General features: G+C 34.7%; 1 protein-coding gene across 4 annotated transcripts in view; it reads right to left on the bottom strand.

Moving 5' to 3' along the window:
* Positions 1-23495, bottom strand: part of GALNT13 (polypeptide N-acetylgalactosaminyltransferase 13) — a 545013-nt gene that overhangs the window by 505247 nt on the left and 16271 nt on the right. For all 4 annotated transcript variants that reach the window (XM_045479868.1, XM_045479870.1, XM_045479867.1 and 1 more), the window contains exon 2: positions 1502-1572. The gene's annotated coding sequence lies outside the window, so the exon portion shown is untranslated. The remainder of the gene's footprint in view (positions 1-1501; positions 1573-23495) is intronic.

Raw genomic sequence — 23495 nt, 5'->3', positions numbered from 1 at the left:
ACTGACTATGCCACCCAGGTGCCCCGAGACATTAAGTAATTTGTTCAGTCATACAGCTAATAAGTGATAAATCCAGTATTTAAAGCCAGGTGGTCTGAATTCCTAAACATACTCTAGATTACTTTTTTAAAGTAGTTATATTGGGAGACAACATAAAAATATCAATGCTACCATTATTGTTTCTACATTTTTTGGAAATTCTACTTTAGAACTGTCTTCCTAAACATCTCACTTCATCAAACAAGGAATGCAAGCATGTAAAATCCAGGAGTCTGATTCTGTGGTCCCTCCAAACTCTGAAAATAATAACAGGCTTTAATTTCATTTGTTTTTTTTTGTTTTTTTTTTAATGAATGAAAGAAAACTCTTGAAGAACTTCAGAATACTAATTCTAAACCTGTTTTTTTGTTGTTGTTTTTGTTTTTGTTTTTGTTTGTTTGTTTTTATCAAAGATTACCTTAGGTGATTTTTTCAGGACCTACATTTTCATTTATTTCACACCAGTTCAAAGCAGTCCAAGCTTGGGGTGTGTGGGTGGCTCTGTCGGTAAAACATCCCAACTTCGGCTCAGGTTGTGATCTCATGGTTCATGGGTTCGTGCCCCATGTCGGGCTCTGGGCTGACAGCTCAGAGCCTGGAGCCTGCTTCAGATTCTGAGTCTCCCTCTCTCCCTGTCCCTCCCCTTCTCTCTCTCTCTCTCTCAAAAATAAATAAACATTAAAAAAAAATTTTAAAGCATTCCAAGTTGGACTGGAGATTGGAAAGCGTCATTTGACAAGAAAGCAATGACATGATAGACAATACAGAAAAAAATACATTTTCAGAATAATGCTTAAACAAAACAGAAATATAAATAAATTATCAGAACACGTTTAAATTCTTAAATATTCAGCCTCTTAGATAGGTTATTTAACTGTCTACATTAATAGTTGGAGACCATATTTTCTGAAAAGCCTTGGTTCAAAGCCCAGATTCACCACTTTGAAAAGATGTTGAGTAAGGTAGTAAAACTTCTTAGGTCTCAGGTTTATTTATAAAATGAGGATAAAAATAATAATCTTAAAATATTTCAGGGAGAATTATAGGCAACACACATAAGTTACCTGATTCACAGTAAATCTTAATACTGGGCAAATCTTAACACTTAATTTAATACTCTTTTTTAAAATTTCCGTATCAACACTGGTTAATAACACCTGCTTTCTACACTCTACTCAACTTATGATCAAGAGAAAAACATCTCATTTAAATATAAGTGAGAAATATCATGTGCAGGTTATATAAGTAGAACAATAGTAAAATTTGTCATCAGAAATCTTGAATTTATACAACTTAATTCAGACTAGCAAACAGCTCATCAAATTTTTTATCTTTTATATACATTTTGCCTCAATATTCACAAATATCAAGAACCATAAATAGAAATGTGTTCTTTTATGACTGCCAAATTCATTCAGCATGACTGCAATTGAGTGGAAAAATAAAAATACATATTACTTACTGTATGTGGCGTTTGGCAATTTCAAAATGATTTGCAAACATTCATCTTCAAAATACTCCTACAAAATGCATCTGTGAAGAGAAAAAAATCCAAATGAGTAAGCGATTTGCCAAGGTCACAGAAAAACTAATCCAGACCAACAGAAACTTAGACACTACATAAACATACTGAAATAAGGTTTTGCAAAATATAGTTTACACACCTAGGAAAGTATAATGGGCTGACGAACAGAAATATTCCCAACTGTATGCAAATATCCCGTATTTAAGTCAAAGATAATACTCTTAAGAGGTAAGAAGAGTCTGCACATTGACTTCAAGAATATATGTGACAAACACAGCTTACCCAGAACATGGCAGAACAACACAAAAGCAATTCAAAAGCATGATATAACTATAAGTAAATTTAAGTTGGAGACTTGAGGTGCTTATTGAAATAATTCAAGCTTTTTAAAATGTACTTTTGTCTGATATATGAAGATCACTGAGTTAGAAAAGAATTTTGCTTGATTTATCCAGAGAATTGTACCAATTCGCTTTGTAATTGCATTTCGATTCTAATTGAAAACCACACACTGAGAAAAACGCATGCATGCCTTTTGCACACCTTACAAAAATACGCAAACATCCATTTCTTTCTTCTCAGAAGGTCACTACTAAGGGGAAAGTTCATCAGATTCTAGTAATTAAGTTGTTTTAGAGAAGAGGTGTTGGGAAAAGCGCATTAATTTCAAACCTCAAAATATTTTCAGCTTCAATGGATTTTATTCTACTGGGTATAGTGTGTTATAAAAGAAATACCTAAAAGGAAACAAAACCAAACACAACCTGATGACATATGTAACCCTTTAAAGTACAATGTGTTATTTCAGGCAGATCAAACACCCTATGGAGGGTAGAAATAAAAATCCTCTTAAGTAGCAAGCATCGTTAGTGGCATTCTCAGTGACCATCAGAATCTCCGCCCACAGAGATTTGGTTTACAGTACTGAACAGAAATATGAGCTTACTAATGAGGGACGTGTACTTTTTGAGTTCACCAAAACCAAGTGTAATCAAATCAACAGTTTGACAAGCAGAAGAGGCATTCAGAGTTGAAAGTCTCATTTTTCTTCCTCTAGTGAATGGAAGACAAGATGACATGGACCTCTACCTGGCCCAAGAAGGAATGAGTTTACTAATACTCAACACAAAGCTTCTCAAACAAGAGGAGACTAGACAGAGTTAGCAATTTACAGTTAAATGCCAAAAGTGAATGAAGACACTTTTAAGAAGCTATGCATGTTTATAATTTCATTTTTCTAAGTGTAAAACTTAGAGCTTAATAGAAGATACAAATTCAGGTTCACATATAATTTCAAAAGAATTATAAAGTTCCAGCAATTTGCCAGACCTTATATTTCTTCAGATTTTAGCATATTCACCCTCCTAGGCAAGAGAACTGAAGTTAGCGCTAAGCATGGCATTTGCCTAATTTGACACAGCTAAGAGGTGATCCTAGGCTCAGCAAAAGCTTTTCTAACACAGACTCTTCTCACTACAGCACCTGCTAGTCCCTACAACGTATCCAGAATAGAGGGTGCAAACTGGAACATAATAACCAGATCTGGCTTGCTTACTGACATGTTTTGTGTATCCCATGCCATGGTTTTAAAACTATTTATTTATTTATTTATTTATTTATTTATTTATTTATTGTAGGAGATTTCTCATAAGAACCCACATTTCTACCCTCTTTGAAAGAGCAAAGATTTTCTAAGGCTGGGCTCACCGCCTCCAAGAACAGAGAAATGGCTGCCCCTCTTGGATGTGCACACTTTCTACACTCGCCTCTTTCCTACTTTCGCAAGCTGCCTTCTACCCTGTCACGTGCTAGCACTAAAGTATTTTGTTCCTGATCCCTATGTACCAACTACAGTAAGACCTGTTTGCTGTGAAACTGGAGAGGAGGAACTTTCCTTATTTATAGTCAAAAAGCTTATTTCATTACAAGAGGCAATTGGTTATAATGACATTTCATTGGATTCTTATAATCAGGTATTATTGATTATCCTGTTTTATTTTATTTTTTGATTATCTTGTTTTAATCTATACACATGTTTTCAAGTTTCATGGACTTGAATTTCCATTTGTTCAAATATATGTTTGATAATTTTTAAAGATGAGGGAGAAATTTATAAACCCAACTGATTGGGACAAATCAAGGAACGAAATAATCTAAAATAAGGATTACATTTACCATGAACATATCTTCCAGAAAATTACTTCGTAGACTGGCAGGTGTACTATTTGATAAAACAATTGTAATAATAAAGAAAACTTCAATTTAACTAAATAAACTAGATTAAGAGAATACAGACCACTGAAGGTGAAAATCTGCAAACCATAAATTCTGGTTACATCATGACATATTGCAAATAACTTGAAATGTCAATATGTTTTGTATAATGTTTTAAAAAACACAGACCTGAAGTTCTGGGTAGTTGTGGTAATACCAGCCACCTAAATCTGAAACTATTCACACATTCTGCAAAAATATACAGCTAGGGTCCCTGGGTGCTCAGTTGGTTAGGTGTCCAACTCCTAATTTTGGCTCAGGTTATGGCCTCACATATCATGGGATCAAGCCCTGTGTAAGGTTCTGGACTGACAGCACCCAGTCTGCTTGGGATTTTGTCTCCCTGTCTCTCTTCCCCTCCCCTGTTCATGTGTTTTCCCTCTGTCTCCCCCTCTCAAAATAAATAAATAAACATTTAAAAAATGTCAAATTATCTGCAAATAGAAAATTAAACACCAATCTATAACAGAGTTACCTTTCAAACTCAAACTATATGTATTACAGAGATCTAAGAAGTCCAGAAAAATAGTGAGGAAAAGAGGAAAGCAAAGGTCCTAAAAGTGACACAAAACTCACTTTCAGAATGTCTACTAAAACTATAAAAATGTGAAAAACCTATCCAGACATTTTAGAACATGTACACAGAGAAGAAAGAGACAAAAGTATATAAATTTCAAGGTGACAACAATTTTTTTCTGAGGGACAAGTAAGGCATTTAAAAATGATGGGATATGTCAAAAAGACATAGGCCCCAGCTTCAAGAAGTTCTTAATAGTCATATCTGGGACAAGTGGAATATTGAAATACATAATTATCATAGAGAAAAATATTCATTATAGAAAATATAAATAACAGAAGTGAATAAAGTATATAGGGAAGAAGAAAAACCTGTTCCTTTGCCTGGAATGCCACCTAACAAAACGCAGATGTATTGATGGAGTTAGAAAATCACCATTAAGCAAACATGATAGGTAACTGTCAACAAAACACCTGTGGATCAGCAAAACACTCATGGGTAAAAGTATGAGGTTGAGCAAGATATTTCCATAGTCTTAAAGCATCTTCTCACAAACCACTTATTAATTATAATGGGGAAAATAATAACTTCCACAGACACCTGGGTAGCTCAGTAGGTTCAGTGTCCAACTCTTAATTTTGGCTCAGGTCATAATCTCAGTTTGTGGGTTTGAGCACCTCGTCGGGCTCCAGGCTGACAGCATGGGGCCTGCTTGGGATTCTCTCTCTACACCCACCCCCTGCCCCTTCCCTGCTCACTCACTCACTCACTCACTCTCTCTCAAAGTAAGTAAATAAGCTTAAAAAAGGAAAATAAATAAAATAATAACGTTCAATGCAGAAACTTGGCAGAGACCACTGTAACAATCAAAGACAACATCAATAACGGAGCAAATAAACATGATGTGCCTCCAGGTCTGATGCACTGAAAAAGGACACAACATCACTTCTGTGGTACACACATTTGCCAAAAATGCATAACCCGAGTCGATCATTAGGGAACATCAGGCAAGCTCAAAATGAGGAAAGTCTGAAGATATCTTCAAATTCAAAGTCATGAAAGACTGAGAAAATGTTCCAGATTAAAGGATTAAAAGGCATGACAACCAAATGCACATATTACCCTAGATATACTGTTATATAACAGTATTTTGTTGATAATAAATTTCTTAATTCCCATAATTTTACTGTGGTTATGTAAGACAATGTCCTTATTCATAGGAAATACACACTAAAATACTTCAAATAAAGAATCATGGTGTCTGCAACTTATTCTCAAAAGATTCAGGGAAAAAATATATATGCTAAGTATGTTACATGTGTATGTAATATGTTACATCATTTGTTACATATATGTAACATATATGTAATATATGTAACATACAATTGTGTAATTATGCTATATACACACACACATACACACACACATATGGAGAGAGAGCAGGCAGAAATAATAAAGAAAAAGGAGCAAAATATAAACAACTAACAAATCTGGACAAATAGTATTTAGGGTCTTAGGTACAATAATTGCAAATTTTCTATATGTTTGAAAGTATATCAAAATTTTAAATTAGAGAAAAAAGGTAGAAGTAAATAAATGTTTTACATTCATTAGGATATTTTGAGATTACAAAGAAGTGGTCAAACAGATAAATCAATGACATGTTTTCAGATCAAGAAAAAAATTAAGAAGTTAAAAATAAACAGAATCATTGGCCAGGTTTTGGACAGCTAATATGACAAAAATCCATTTTATCTATCTCCCTATATACATCCTCCTGAATTTTACATATTTTATGTTGATATATAATTTATATATTAAATACTCCTATATTTAAAATATAATATTGTTTATTTACAATTTATATATTTGTATTTGCATATTAAATACATAAAATAGAGCAGAATGAAAATAATTTTGGAGTCTAGCTTTGGGTTTTACATAAATAGTACAGAAAATATTATATCCAGCAAAAGTAAAGTTAAATAATGAAATTTTATTAACAAAAAAGATCATCAACAACTAAAGGGAAAAAAATAAAGAAAAAGATTATCAGATAGTATTTAAAGGGTATCAGTATAAGTGGTTATTCCTTATATAGTTGTTTTGGTAAATAAAAAATTACCAAGTTCTTTTTTATAAATTCAGAAAAAAATTAAAAATAAAATCAACCTTAATTCCTTAAACAATGTATTTTATGTATAACTATTCTGTCTTTATTTTCAGACCATTCTTTAAAGAATTATATATACATATTATTTTATAATTAATTTCTCTTTTTACTTGTGAATTTCTTTCTGTAGCAATATCATGCTTTTTATCATTAAAATGCAGAACAATTTTCCTGATCGATATCCCATGCATGCCATTATTTATTTTGTACTTTTTCACATCTGTTACCAAAAATATTAAAAATAAAAACACTGCTGTATACTGTTGTATATATCTTCTGCCAGAGCATGATTGTTTTCTTAGGCTAAAATACATAGAAAGGGAACTGTTAAGTCAAACAGCATGAGGCTGTTGAGACTTGATAATATTTTACTCTATTAATATGTTAATATAGTAAGTTAAATAATATAGCATTCATTAATGTATCAATTATGTTAATAATACTTGACATATTTTATTAATACATATGTGCACAATTTTCATATTTGAACCACACAGTCAGGTTATATTTTATAATCCCTGCGGCCAGGGGTGGTCCTGACATAGTATTTGTTGTCTGTTTATAACTCGACTTGGCCCTAGTTCTTCGTATTGTCATGTCTTGAACTGATTCCACACATTCTTGGTATTATACATATTGAGAAGAACTTTCAAAGAAGTTACCACAAAATTTGACTTGGAATTAAAAAACTGTTTCTATGAGAAAAAAAAAACAGAACATTTTAATTAAATAATTATTTATTTTTGGAGGATTTAACACAATTCCTTCTCTTACAAAGCAACAATCAAGTACTTCATAGGACTTAAAGAAGGAATATAAGTACAAATAGACAAACATGCATTACAGTCTTGTAACTGGATTGTCACATGGCAAGGTGGTAAGGGGAAGTCAGGACTCACTGCAGGGTCCCCTGAATAATCCAAGCAGTTCTTCCGTGTCTCATTTCTAATTACGGAATGGTGTCAGAATGTCTGCATACTGTCATTTTATTTACATGACCTATTACCATTTACATTTACTATACTAAATAGTACCTTTTTTTTTTTTCAAGTGTCATTTTAATTGATGGCTTGCACCAATCTTCAACTTACTGCAGCCACTCTTCTTTCTTCCTGTGTTCACTTTGGATTCTTGCAGCTCCCCTACAGATTTAGCAACTTTCTGGTCTGTAGATTCCATACTTTATATTCTTTTAACTTTAATTCTGGAGATTAATACCAATTTCATTCAATATAAGCACCCATCAACCTTCTAAAGTCTTCGCTGGTCTGCCCTGGCAGGTCACCGAGCCACTGACAATCACAAGTTATGCCTCCCTTCACATGGCATGTGAGACAAAAGCTAAACTTTACCAAAGTGAAGAGTGACGAACTCTTGTTTCCTCTCATATTTAAACCTTGTCATTGTGTCAAAGAATAAAATTAGATTAAATCAGAGTGATTTACTTCTTTCAAAATCATGTTGGTTGTTATTCCCATTTGTTCTGCCCTTTTAGATGTGTGAGCATCAACTGTGTTTTTTATTTATTCCTCTATTTTCCTAGATATCAAAGCACGGTGATTAATCTATAACTTCTAAAGTCATCACTAGTATATTCTCATTCTCTCCCTCTCTCTCCCTCTCCTGATCATTCCCCACTCCCTACACTTTCACGTGGACTTCAAGAACCCTAAGCTAACTCCCTTGCACGATTTCTATTGCAAATACAACTTAATAATCATCCCATGATAATTTCAATCATGAAAAGCATGACAAATCAGAAGCTTCTGAATATTGTACATTATTTCCATGTAATTCTCCTGAAGACCATTAACCAACTGATATGAGTACATAATTCCATATCCAGTCTATACTCCATGGTTAAATGCATAGGTAATGCTTTGACCAACTTCCTGGGAACCTTCGCCCCTTGATTTCTGACAGTGTGTCTACACTGTATAGTCTGTATGCTGTGAAAAATGTTTATCTATCCCTCTTCTGTATTTGCCCAGTTTGGGAGAAGTCAAGACCTTTTCCTAAACCAAGTCAATTCTTGTTTTCCTGTCATTCTTTTTTCGTTGAATGTTCAAGGAACTGGCAAAGTGCCTTTTACCTGTCTCTCCATTCAAAGAGCTTTGAATACCTTCCTCTTCATCACCTGCTGCTGTCTACATGGAGATGAGAAAATTTAGATCCTTTATCCTGTAAATTGAAAGCTAAAACAGTTTTGCTTAACTCACTCCACCCCACTCTCAGCAAACACACAGTAAAGCATGGCATATTTTCTACCCTTTGCTTTAGCATTTTCTAGTTTCTGCAGAAATTTTACCTTTTCCTTTACATATCCCTATCTTTTGACCCATTCCACTTGCATGAAGTTATTCTAAACCAATCAGAGATACAGGCAAAGATCGATGTTCAGAGAATGTCATCAGTGCAATTTATAATATTTACTATCATAAAGATTTAAAAGCATTCAGAGTGTCTAACAATTAGACGTCAACTACATAAGTTGTGGTTTGTGCAGATAATAGAATTCTATGTAGTCACAAAACTCATGTCTCAAATAGTATTTATTTATATGCAGAAATCTAAACTATATTTAAAAGTTTACTTTCTAAAATAATATGAATAAAGGGGCAACTGCATAAATAATTATAAATATATATTTACATATATGTATATAAAATTCAGAAAGATTGACCGACTATATAGCAAAATGTTAATCGTTATCTCTGAATGATGTTAAAATATAAGCAGTATTAATCTTTCATTCTTTTCTTAATGTTGCAAATCTTCTGCAAAAATATACATCATGTTATAATCCAAACAGAAAGAATACTAGTTTACCAAAACTCAGAGGGGACAAAAGCAACTAGGTACATATATAAGAACCAAACGCACAGCTATAAATTAGAAAAAACCTTTGCATTGAAAGAGCTGGAGACCAGCATAGACAAAAGTAGGGCATAATAAGATGCAACCGTCAAAAAGTTAGTAAAACATATTTTAAAATGTGATGCGGCTGGACTTGTCAGGTGCCTCCCCAATATCTATTCTCTCCTTCCTTGGTTATTACGTTCACTTCTATGCCCTTTGGCTTTTGTCTAAAATGTAGATAAAATTGTTAGAACTCTGGGCAGCTGTTTTGAGTGCATAAATCTTCGGCTGGCTACAAGGATCCTAGCCCCCTGGTGACATGACAGAGCCATCTTATCACGCTTGGGTTACCAATATTAAGATTTCATATGTCGTGAGGATAAAATAAATCACTAATTCCTTTAGGCTACGTGGGAGATACACTGGCTACACTTTCTAAGTGATGCTTATCATCTAAGGGTTTTCAGATACGAATAAAGAAAATGTTTCTCTGTGATGAATGTAATGATTATTTGACCAGCATATGTATTACCAAATATTAAGATTCATATGCCAAATAATACTTAAAATGAAGAAGAATTTAAAGGAGTGCAGAGAAGAGAAATGGAAAGAATTAACATTTAGGAAGTTAGGATACCTTAATAATGACTCAAATGAGAAATTTATATTTCATAAAAAGAAATATTGAATAGTTTATATTTAAGTGTGTAAAGGATTTTTAAAATTAAATTCCAAACAGTGAAATAGCATTAATAGTAGCAGAAGAGATTACATTACATATTAAAAATGAATTTCCAGAAACTAAAAATTGTTTACATACTAGTTATTTTTTAAAAAAACAAAGACTCTTTTAAACATCTTTAAATCTACATTTAGAACTGAGGCCTTTCAAATCATGAGATCCAATCAGAAATATGGTATGAATATATGATGAAATTTAGGTAGTGATTGTTAGTTTTATTCTGTATGTTTTATGGTCAATATTTGTGTTTTTCTTCATGCTTTATGTCATTGCTTAAGTGTGTAACATTTGTATTAACTTCTTTTGAGAATTAGTTAAAATTTGTAGAGAATGCATCCTTACCTCAACCACACCATCCAAATACATGGTGTGGCAGGTTGTATCTTCCAAAGATGGTCACAACATCTCCTATCCAGCATGCTCTTCTCTGTGACCCTGACATCCCACCCCTCAAGAGATGAAGGTATAACTTTACCTCCTGGAATCTGAGCAGACTCCATGACTCATTAGACCAAGAAGATATGGTAGAAGAAATACTGTATCATTACTATATGTGGTCTTTCACTGGCCTAGAATCTTCTGTTTTCTGCCCCTTGGAGCCTTCAACTGCCATGTAAAAAGTGAAGGCTACTCTGCCATGTTGAGGAGCAATCAGGCATCAGACATGTAACCAAAGAAACTATATTGGACATCCAGGTCATCTGGCCTTAGAGGACTTCACTCCCAGCCACCACCTGACCGCAACTACATGAGAGAGCCCAAGTGGGGAGCTCCCAGCTGAGCCCAGTCAGTCCACGGAACTATGAGACATTATGAATAAACTGTTGCTTTAAGCCAATAAATTTCAGGACAATCTCTTGCATAGCAATAAGATAACCAAGAAAAAAAATGTGATCATTCTAGAGTCTAAAATCTGGAAGTATGAGGCAATAACCTAACATCTTTTATTTATTTACCTGAAATTACATATATAAACATATACTGACCAGAATGTGAATTGTTTTTATGATAATCTCTCTATTTTTCTGTCTCTGTCTCTACCTTTATCTATGCAAGTTATCTTACTTCCAATTAAAATTATTTCCAATGGTTTTCTGGCTACACACGCGCGCGCGCGCACACACACACACACACACACACACACACACACACAGTGTTTTGGGGCAGTCATTCAGCTTATAAAAAAGAATATATAGCAGAAACCTGAATGACGTTCCCATATGAGGAACTGACAATACAGAAAGCAGTTTAAATTTGGTTTCTGTTCTCCCCCAAAGCATAACTGAAACCAATAAGACCAAGGAGAAAATTTAAAAGGAATCATATTGAAGCTCAGCACAAGGAAAGGTTCTCTTCCTGTGAGAAATGCCAAAACAGAATGGGCTGTCCCAAGAAAGGGCTTAAGGAAGAGTTCGAGAAAAAGTTAAAAATCCATACTTCAGAAATGTGGAAAGAGACCTCAAGTACTGGCTAGTTGCTGAAATTAAATGGTTTTTAAGCACCCTTCTGAATCCATGATTTTGATAAATTTGTGCTGATTACCTTGGAATACACTGCACTAATATTTTTATATCCCCATCATATTCCAGAAAAAGATACCAGGAATGTCGCAAAGATTCATTCAAATAGAGCATCATTAAATTCATAACCCTTTATCCACTGAATCAATATTTAACAATTTCTCAAGACATTTATTGAATGACTAGCTATGTTATGGACTTTGGTAAGCCTCAGGGGAACAATAAGAAATACAATGCCTCTGTTGTGAGGAAGCACATAATTTAAAATGGGAGCAAGATGAGGACACAATTAACTATGATAACATGGCGTAAGTTAGCAACAGCAATAGGCAAAAAGTGTTATGGGAACAGAAAAAAAAAAAGAAAGAACAGAATAACTCTGGCTTGAAGACTTGGAAAAATTCCTTAAAAAAGAAGTATCATTTGATCCTTGGTGTGAGGGGACAGGCAATTCAAAGCTGACAAGCAGTGTGAGCAAAGAAGCTGCCATGGACATCGATGACATATCCAGGTAACACAGAAAGAATCCAGAGAGTCCTGAAAATAGGTTAGGAGGGTTTAAAAGATGAACTGTGAAGCTACAAAGGTCACTTGGGATAGAATTCTATGAATGATCTGGAACGATACACTAAGGGATTTGACATTTACTCTGCAGAGCTTTTGGAGGTTTTACACCCAGGAATGACATGTTCAAAATTGCAGAGAGATTCCTCCATTGACAACGTGGAGAATGCAATGGACTGGACGGTGTGGGGGAGCTTTCTTTAGAGAAGCACGTTAGTCTTGGGTTTAGATTAGGTACAAATTTGACTGAGGGCAGGTAGGGTGACAGGATCACCCCTCAAGATCCTTCTCAACCTGAAACTCTAATTTCTGTCCCTTGCAAAAGAAAAGTGATCCAGACAAATTCTTATACATGACAGAAGTGGCAGAACTCTCAGGCCACAATGGCGAAAATCATAACAATACTGCCATTTCAAACACCCGATGTATTTAACAAGAAGTATATAGGGGCGCCTGGGTGGCTCAGTTGGTTAAGCGTCCACTTTGGCTCAGGTCAGAATCTTGCGGTTTATGAGTTTGAGTCCCACGCTAGGCTCTGTGCTCACAGCTCAGAGCCTGAAGCCCATTTCAGAGTCTGTCTCTCTCTCTCTCTCTCTGCCCCTCCCCACTCATGCGCACGCTCACTTGCTCTCTCAAAAATAAACATTTAAAAAAAAGTATATAAAGTGCACAATCTTGACTGGCTGACAGTGGAATGTGAGAGAAAAAATATCACAAGGAAGATATTAACATAGCACAGTGAGAAGGCATTTTCAACTATCTTACTGGAAAAAAACATAAAAATTTGAGTGACCTAAATCCTTTTTGGTCTGCGTCATTTTCCAAAGTAGCATCTACTGCTTTGGAAGGCCCAGGGGACATATCCTTACATGGCCAATCTAATTAAATGCATGTAGAAAGGACTTAATTGTGTAGGACATTTTGCTAGGTGCAGCACAAAAAGAACTGTGTTGGACTGCCTCCTTGGATTTCATAATCTATCAAAGACTGACAGATGTAGATATACATCTATAATTTATGAAGATGGAAGAAAGGTTTCATTTAACTATAGGAACAGGCAAAAATACATGTACTTACATTGAATGCTTCATGAGCATTGATATGCAGGACAATCCTTGATTAGTCATTTCAAAGAAAAGCACAGCTAAGGGTCAGAGAATAAATATCAGTGACCAGATCTCACTCCAGAGACTTGTTATAAGAAAAAAGGAAATCTCAGCTCTATCTGGCTTTAACAGTGCTAAAAGCCAAGGTCAGTGAAGCAGTCCGAGGCACAACATGCCATAGGACTGCAGGTGCTTAAAGGAAGGAGAAATGGGCCAACCATGACATGGCATCAGTTCTCGGGTACTAGCTCCTTTCCTTTCCTGCTTTCCTTTTCATTGGTGTTGGGCAATTCAACGTGCACATGCAGCCTTGCACAGGGAGATCTATATATGGGTAACAGCAAAAGGTAAGAATTCATAAAACACCTAATAAAGTATGAACCTAGACTGAGAAAGTTAACACATGAAAAAGTTAGAAATTGGGGTGCAGTGTGAATTTTTTTTCCTTTAGACTAATATATAGTGTGTGACATCAGAATCCTTAAGTCCTCTGAATGAGTTGCTTGATGGCAATCAGCCAAGTATATCATCAGATCGCAATTCTTGACATAAAGAACCTCACTGTCCTTTAAGCCCCTGTTCAGTGGTAAATGAACAAATGAGGTGAATGTTTTCCTACAAAATACAGTCATGAATAACATGGTATGAAGACAAGTGGTGAAAAACACAAAGAAGAAAAAGTAAAATTTCTACAAAATACCAATACACAGTAATGTACTCATAAATTGTAAGTTTATAATGTTGATACATAAAGATGATAATTATATTTGTTTATGGCACAAGGCTCTTTCTTGTTAGAACACATGGCCTTATGAAAACATGCAGCTCTATTCTGCAGATGTTCATCTCTGAATAAGAAAATAATCCTCAGAAGCCAGAATGAGAAAATGATCTTTTTAATAGTATGAGACTTCAGGAAGGCAGAAACTTGACAGGAAGCAGTAAGAGCAGATGCAGAGAAAAAGGGATTTTGCCTAGGGGACCCCCAGGGTTTTAGAATTGCAAAAGCACTCAGTAATTGCATGCAGTGAACATGAACCCATTGCTGAAAACTCATTTGTAAGTATGTGCCCCTTAATGAAATTTTGGAAGCACCTGACCTTGCACCATTTATGTGGTGCCTTAAAATAAATGGATCCAAAAACCACTGGCTAGATTTATTAATTATGTACACTGACTGCTTAAGAAGGAGTCATTTCATGCACCAATCAAGGGTACTGCCGTATTAAAATGCAGCAACAGTTTATTGGCCCACAATTGTATATATCGAGTTCTTGTGAGAAATAGCCCTTTGGCTAATTAAAAGTGTATGAGATTTAGGCAGTAATAAAACACAGATGATTATAATACATATTGATTAAATTCACAAAGTAAATTTTATCATGGCAAGTGCTAAGTACATATGTAATATGTACATATAATAAATAGAATGAATATATGAATTAAAAAATAGATGAAACGAAAACATCAGTTAAAAATGACTAAATGTGGTAGTTTTAGGTGTGGTGTATTATTATGGAGAGAAGTGACATATATGTATGTATGTGTGTGTTTGTGTATATGTATATACCATAAGGTATATAAGGTTTTATATATAACCTTATATACAAGGTTTTAAGGTTGGCGAAAAACTCAAAACTGAATTATCAAACAATAAGATCAGTAACTTATATTTAGCTTGAGTGGTACCCAAGCACAAGATGGCAGAGGTCACACTTCAAAACATCCAGGGAACCCATAGAAACGAACACTCAATTTTCAGTAGAAGCCCTTTGGGAAACACACACACACACACACACACACACACACACACACACACACACACGGTAGCCATTAGCCCTGTCCTATGACAGGAAACAGGAAGTACAGGATATATCTTTGATTTAGAGTTAATTAAAACTGCATTGTAAAATCAGTCTTTGCTCTCCTTCCTATACCTTGGTTTTATATTTATAATGATGGGGAATTTTTTTTGTGAGTAACTAACTTCCAAAACACTTGTTAAATAAAATGAAAAGTGATCATAAAGCAAGCTTACAAGGTTAATTATCAGTGGACTATCACACTATAAAGTAATTACAGGTGGTATAGTATCTTGGCCGATAGACACAACACTACAAGAAAACCAACAGTCTGTGACTTAATGTAAACTTTATTGAAAACTGTTAACCTCATACATGGTTCTCACACATCACAGGAGCTATAACTTGATTTTAAATATTTCTCACTTAGAAATTCTTTACAGGGTTGTTGAAGCTGATAATAAAGTTTTCTTTTTCATCAATTTCAAAATATTATTCAGGAGGCACAGAAAACATCATGATGGGAGGAAAAAGGAGTACTAAGCAAATACAAACTGAGGACTTGACATTATTTCTAGGCTGCACTAGAAAACTGTCTGAATCACAATAAGAAAAAATAAGAAAAAATTATTTTAATAATATCATTATTTGTAATGTAAAATGAATTCTTAAACACATAAAACACATACATTGTTTAATAACCTATAAAACCACTTATATAATTAACTCTCACAAAACATAATGTAAGTTAGTCCTTTGTCACTTTTTAAAAATAACTATTCTATTTTACTGAACATGTTTTTGCAGTTAAGGAACTTGTAGGTTACATTAAACAATTAGTTCTGGAACATTTCAACAGTCTGAAAATCATTCCAAAATAAATCAAAAACAGCATGATGCACCATTAGACTCCTATCAGTAGTTTATTAATTTATGTACAATTATCATTTGTTCAAATTACTGTAGAGGAAATGACAAACTATCAGTGTTTAAAACAACACATTTTCTTCATATGATAAGAAAATTGGTATTCAAATATGTCTAAATGGGAAATCAATTACAATTTGCTATTTCAAATTATGTGTTCTTCTAAATTAAAAAAAGAATAGAAAACCTCCAATTACCTTTGATAAAAAAATCATTAAAACAACTAGACATCACATATTGAATATGAAACTCAAAAGCACAAAAAATAATAACATGTCACATCTTTTTCATTCAGGTGCTAAGGCTCAGAAGGCGATACATTTTAAAATTTTTACTATTTTTCGGATTCACACACAAACTAAGCTCTCATCTTTCAATTTCTCTTAGGATCATCCTCCAGAAAACAAAAATAATAACACAGTCAAAGCTGATCAGAAAACTAAAGGGAAAATGGAGGACGACTGCTCAACTTAACTAAGAACACCAAACAAAAATCAGCAGTGACACTGGAATTTTCCAAATAAAGCAAATAGAAGAAGCTTCCCACCCTCTTGCTAAGCTAGATGCACTCTCTGCAAAGCAGCCATTCAGTGTTAAGCACTATGAACAATTTGTACAATATTGATATGATATTCATCATGACGTATTTTTGCCTTCACACATTTACCTTCTCTTCTCTCTTAGATAAAATTTCTAAATATTTTGCTAATACAGTTTAACTGGGTTTCTGTTTTACTTGGCTTCAATCCTATCTTTGACTCCTATTTATTTATTGTCTCTTGGGATCTGATTTTGCAGTTACTCTTTACAATAGCTCTTCCAGGTTTGATCATTTTATTTTGGAAACTGGTTAAGCAGGCCAGATTTACTAGGCACCTGTCATGCTAAATGCCAGTAGAGGACCCTGGAACAGGAGATAGCATTAATAATAGCTAGCATTTGTTGAGGATGTGCTAAATACCAAGAACAATAATTGATACACTACATGCATGCCACCTCAACCCTCATGACGACCTATTAAAATACTTAGGTGGGTGAAAATAAATATCTAGCTCTTACTATTGTGAAAATAAAGTGAGCTAATCCTATGAAAAGTTCTTAAAAGAGAACCTCATGTCCAATTAGAGACCTAGGTTGTATTAGTGTTAGCTATTATTTCTATTACTGTAATTTTTAAGATCAGGTAACTAAATTCCATAGACGCTATGTAACTGTAATTTGCCATTCTGTTAGTAATTGGATGAGTCATAGTTTTTGAACTGTATTTATACAAGCCCCACAGTCAGACTTGTGCCTTTAACCCAACCAAGTTTCATTGCCTCCTCCAAACTTGAATGTCTACATTTTTTCTACCTTCCAATCAAGGGCTAGTTCATATACTTAAATGTTCTAATGAATTGCCAAGAACATTACCTTTAAAAGGGAATTTAACAGACCCTTGATTCATCAAACTAAGTGATGTAACAGGACAAAGCAGCTCTCACTGCACCTATGTCACTGTTCAAAAACCAGATCACTGAGAAAATGGTAAAAGGAGACTGTAATCACAAGATGTCCACAGAAACCAGATATTCACAGCTTTAAAGAATGTCTCATGGTTAATTTGACTTTTCTCACTTCAGAATCCCCTATCCTTCCATACCATAAAAATACTAGATTTTAACATATCAATTAAAAGTAAGGTTCTTTTTTTTCTTAATTTTCCACAGTACATTTTTGTGTTACCTGTGTTCCAAGCTATGGAGGAAAACTAGGAAACTTTCTCTCCGACTCTGTCTCTCTCACTACTACAAATTTTCTTTTGGTTTGCTGAACTGATGTTCATAGTCTGAAGATGCTAAAGCACACACACATATACACATATGCACATGCACACACATATCACACACACACACACACACACACACACACACAATTCTTCCAACAACTAGCAGGTTAGCAATTTCTTGTGAAACACATCTGTGTTCTCACATTCATTAGGAATAGCTACCAACTTTATTTACAGCAACTATTTCTGGTTAGCTATGAAACTAAAATGTTAGCCAAATGATAAGATGCAGGGAGAAATTCAAGAGCAGCTGCCAATCTAAGAAGGCAATATTCTCACATCTGTGTAACAGTGAAATGCCCATCCTTCATCTATCAGTTCTGTGAGTCTGCAGACACATTAGGTAATCACAGTAACTGGTATAATTTAATGACACAGAGGGCTATAAAATTTACCATCTATATCTGGAAACCACTACAAAAAGTTGTTTAAAATTATTGCTTAGTGTCATTAAAATATTTCCTTTTGTCAGGAAAACAGAGGTGGAATGAAGATAAGATCTTTTACAGAAGCTTCTGGTAATGCTCTGCATCTTTACATCAGCAAAAAAAAAAAAAATACATTGTTTTAATTATAAGAAAATAAAGTGTTGCGTAATGAAATAAAAATGCTATTGAAACAACTCTATCTAGGGAGTGATTATTCCAGATTAACAAAACTGTATAAAAGAGTATGATTCTGATTTGAGTGATCAATTCAGTCAGACACAAGGCAAAAACTAAAGTTAAAGGAGAATGAGGACCACTGGTGAAAAGGCAATTACACCTTTAATAAAGAGCTAGAGCAAGCAAGAAGCCTGAGTCAGTCTTAAGAACTATCATACCTAGAAAAATTCATTTCATTCTCCAAGAAAATAATAGGCCTATCTTTGTAAAAAATACACACTAGGATATAGAGTGATACCAGGTATTTGCTCATACCAGTTGCTTTATTTAAAGATAAGGAAACTGAACTTCAGAAAAGTGAAATGGCATGCTACAGACTTTATGAATGGATTTTATCCACACTAGAATCCAGTTCTTCTCTTAGCCCCGTGATCTTTCCAATTCCCTAAGGGATGAATGCTACTGTGCTAGTGCTCAGTTCGGTATTTCTATCTCTTTATATAGTGCAGCCCCCTCCCTCAAGCCCAACCAGTTCCTCTCCCCAGTGAGAACCATAATTAATTGCTTATTACTTCTACAACAGAACTCTTAAATTTGTCCAGACTTTATAAAAAGATTGACTGTCTCTATGAACCAGGGTGATTTAACAGAAGAAACTAACTGGAATTTGTAGAAATCTGAGAGTATGTAACCATTTAAAAGTAGCCACATTTTTATTTTTTTAAATTATTTTTAATGTGTATTTATTTTTGAAGGAGAGAGAGAGAGAGAGAGAGAGAGAGCGAGTGGGGGGAGGGGCAGAGAGAGAGGGAGACCCAGAATCTGAAGCGGGTTCCAGGCTCTGAGCTGTCACCATGGAGCCAGGCGAGGTCCTCCGGCTCATGACCTGTGAAGGTGATGACCTGAGCTGAAGTTGGATGCTTAACCACTGAGCCACCCAGGCACCCCAAAAGCAGCCACATTTTAAAAAAATCAAATCAAAGCATACTTAAACTAAAGAAATGTATCTGAAGTGTTTTGGACATTATCTAAATTATCTCACATGCCACATTCCCCACTTCTCTGTACTCCTCCTCCTAATATATTCATTCTTCCTCCTCTTGGTTTTCTTTCTAACTTTAAAGAATACACCGTCACTGCTATTTCTTGTCATCAACTGTAGACTGTCTCTTCACCCCACTTGGTATTAGGCTAATCTTCCAATCCCTACTATTTCCTGCTGCTTTCTCCAAACCCCATACCAAATGCCCAGCCTCCACCATTTTTATGTGTACTGTAACATTATCATTGCTGATAATGTTTGCATTCTGTTCTGTAGTCGTGATTATCTTCTACATTTCATCTAAATATTGATACTAAAAATTTAGAACAAGTAAACACCATTTATATTTAATTAACATAAAACTATGTTCATTTAAGAGCTAACTAAAGTTCTAGGATTTTTTTTAACTTTTTTTAATGTTTATTTATTTTTGAAAGAGAGAGAGACAGAGTGTGAGCAGGTGAGGGGCAGAGAGAAAGGGAGATACAGAATCTGAAGCACACTCCAGGCTGCCAGCTATCAACACAGAGCCTGACATGGGGCTCGAACCCACAAACCGCGAGATCATGACCTGACCCGAAGTTGGATCCTCAACTGACTGAGCCACCCAGGCACCCCTGTAAAAGTTGTAGGATTATTTTCCTTTCTTGCCTATCCTTTTCTTCTTCCTGGAGATACTACCTTTATTTTTTCCCCTGGCACGATTTTTCTTTTCTTTCCAAACACATCTTGAACAATAAACATTTTATAATGCCTCCTTTTGTCAGAGAGACTCTCACTGACCTAAGCACTCCATTTTTTACACTAATCCTATACCAGACTGGAGCAAACTAAGCTGTTTGCCTTTCAGGATTACTTCATAGCTAGCATGCCGTGTCTTTTCTCTTAATTAGACATTGCTGGAATTGGACTTCAAGTAACTTTGTGAGAAAGGTTAATATTTGTGGAATATAAATTTAGTCTTTGTAGGTCTAAATATTTCTTTATGCTACCCTTGCACTTGATTGACATTTTGAGCAGATATGGAATTTAAGTTGCAAATCACCTTTCTTCAGAAATCTAAGAATTATCTATTAATTCTTGTTTTTATTGAGATATAATTGATATGCAAATTATTCTGGTTTCAGGTGTACAACATAGGGATTCAACATTTGTATACATTGTGAAATGATGACCACGATAAGTCTAGTTACCAACCGTCACCTGCCAAAGTTAACGCAATATTGACTATATTCCCCATGTTGTACATAATATAATATAATATAATATAATATAATATAATATAATGTAATATAATATAATATATTTTGATAGGTATTTATTTATTTTCTAACTGGAAGTTTGTACTTTCTTGACCTCCTGCTTCCTCAATCCCCCTCTCCTCTGGCAACCACCAATCTGTTCTCTATACCTACAAGACTGGATTTTGTTTAGTTTTGTTTCTTAGATTCCATATATAAGTGAAATTATGTGGTATTTGTCTTTCTCTGACTTACATAACAGAATACCCTCAAGGTCCATCCAGGTTGGTTCAAATGGCAAGATTTCACTTTTTGTTATGTCTGAGTAGTATTCTACTGTGTATGTATGTATGTATGTATATATATGTATATATGTATGTATATATGTGTACGCACATACACATCTTTTTCATCCATTCATCCATCAATAGCCACTTAGCCTCTTTCCACATCCATATTTAGGCTATTGTAAATTATACAGCAATAAAAATAGCAGTGCATGTATCTTTTCAAATTAGTGGGTTTTTTTTCTTTGGATAAATACCTGGGAGTGGAATTGCTAGATCAAATGGCATTTCTATTTTTAATATTTTGAAATCCTCTATATTGCTTTCCATAGTAGCTGCACAATTTACTTGCCCACCAACAGTGCACAAGTGTTCCCTTTTTTCCACATTCTCACCAACATTTGATATTTCTTATCCTTTTGAGAATAACCACTCTGATAGGTGTAAGATGAAATCTCCGTATGATTCTGATTTGCATTTCCCTCATGAATAGCGATGTCAAGCATCTTTCCATGTGCTTGCAGTCATCTTCTTCGGAAAAATGGCTATTCAGATCCTCTGCCAATTTTTAATTTTTTTTTTAATGTTTACTTATTTTTGAGACAGAGACAGAGCATGAGCGGGGGAGGGTCAGAGAGAGAGGGAGGCACAGAATCTGAAGCAGGCTCCAGGCTCTGAGCTGTTAGCACAGAGCCCAGCGTGGGGCTCGAACTCACGGACCGTGAGATCATGACCTGAGCCAAAGTCGGACCTTAACCGACTGAGCCACTCAGGCGCCCCAATCCTCTGCCAATTTTTAAATCAGATTGTTTTTGTTATTGAGTTTTAAGTTCTTTATATTTTTTAAATATTAGCTCCTTGGGGCTCAGAGCCTGGAGCCTGTTTCCGATTCTGTGTCTCCCTCTCTCTCTGCCCCTCCCCTGTTCATGCTCTGTCTCTCTCTGTCTCAAAAATAAATAAACGTTTAAAAAAAATAAATAAATAAATAAATATTAGCTCCTTACCAGATATAGGATTTCCAAATATCTTCTCCCACTCAGTAAGTTGCCTTTTTGTTTTGTAGCTTCTTTCCTTAACTGTGCAGAAGCTTTTTAGTTTGATATAGTCCCATATGTTTATTTTTGCATTCGTTTCCCTTGCCTTTGGAGTCAGATCCAAAAAGAGATTGCTAAAGCCAATGTCAAGAAGCTTATTGTCCATATTTTCTTCCTCAAGTTTTATGGCTTCAGGTCTTATGTTAAAGACTTTAATCTGTTTTGAGTTTATTTTTGTACATGGTATAAGATAATGAGGCACCTGTGTGGCTCAGCTGGTTAACCATCTAACTCTTGATTTCAGCTCAGGTCTTGATCTCAGGGTTATAAGTTTAAGCCCTACAACAGGTTCTGCACTGGGCTTGAAGCCTACTTTAAAAAAAAAATAGATAGTAATCCAGTTTCATTCTAATGCATATATCTGTCCAGTTTTCCCAACATCATTTATTAAAAAGAGTGTGCTATCCCTACTGTATATTCTTATCCATTTTATCAAAAATTAATTGACCAAAAATAGGCGGATTTATTTCTAGGTTTTCTATTCTGTTCCACTGATCTGTGTGTATGTTTTTAAGCTAGCATCATGCTATTTTGATTACACAGCTTTATAGAATATTTTGAAATCAGGGAGTATGATACCTCTGGCTCTTTTTTTCTTTATCAAGATTGTTTTTGGCCAGTCAGAATTTTCTGTGCTTCTATATAGATTTTGGAATTATTTGTTCAAGTTTCAAAAAAAAAAGCCATTGCATTTTGATAGGGATTGCATTAAATCTATATTGCTTTTGGTAGTATGGTCATTTTAATATTAATTTAATAGCAATTCTTCTAATCTGTGAGCACAGAATACCTTTCCATTTATTTGTGTGTTCTTCAGTTTCTTTTATACTTACATACTTTTCATGTACCTCCTTCATTGAATTTACTCCAAGGCAATTTATTCTTTCTAACTGGAAGTTTGTACTTTCTTGACCTCCTGCATCCATTTGACTTCCTCAATCCCCCTCTCCTCTGGCAACCACCAATCTGTTACCAATGAGTGTAAGAGGGATTGTTTTCCTGATTTGTCATTCTGATAATTCGTGATTAGTGTACATAACAGATTTTTGTATACTGATTTTCATTCCTGCAACTCTACTGAATTAATTTATTAGATCTAAAAGGCTATTTTAGGTGGAGCCTTTAGGATTTTCCATATATAATACCATATCATCTACAAATAGTAACAGTTTGATGAATTCCTTTCCAACTTGGATGCATCTTACTTCTTTTTGTTGCCTAATTTCTCTGGCTAGGGTTTTCACTACCATGTTGAATAAAAGTGGAGAGACTGGGCATCCTTGTCTTGTTCCTGACCTTAAAGGAAGAGCTTTCAGATTTCCATAGCTGAGTATGATATTAGCTGTGGGT

This window comes from Leopardus geoffroyi, chromosome C1, assembly GCF_018350155.1.
Source record: "Leopardus geoffroyi isolate Oge1 chromosome C1, O.geoffroyi_Oge1_pat1.0, whole genome shotgun sequence".
In the NCBI taxonomy this organism is placed as follows: Eukaryota; Metazoa; Chordata; class Mammalia; order Carnivora; family Felidae; genus Leopardus; species Leopardus geoffroyi.
Note: the sequence above shows the minus strand (reverse complement) of the source record. Positions and strands in the feature narration are given on the sequence as shown.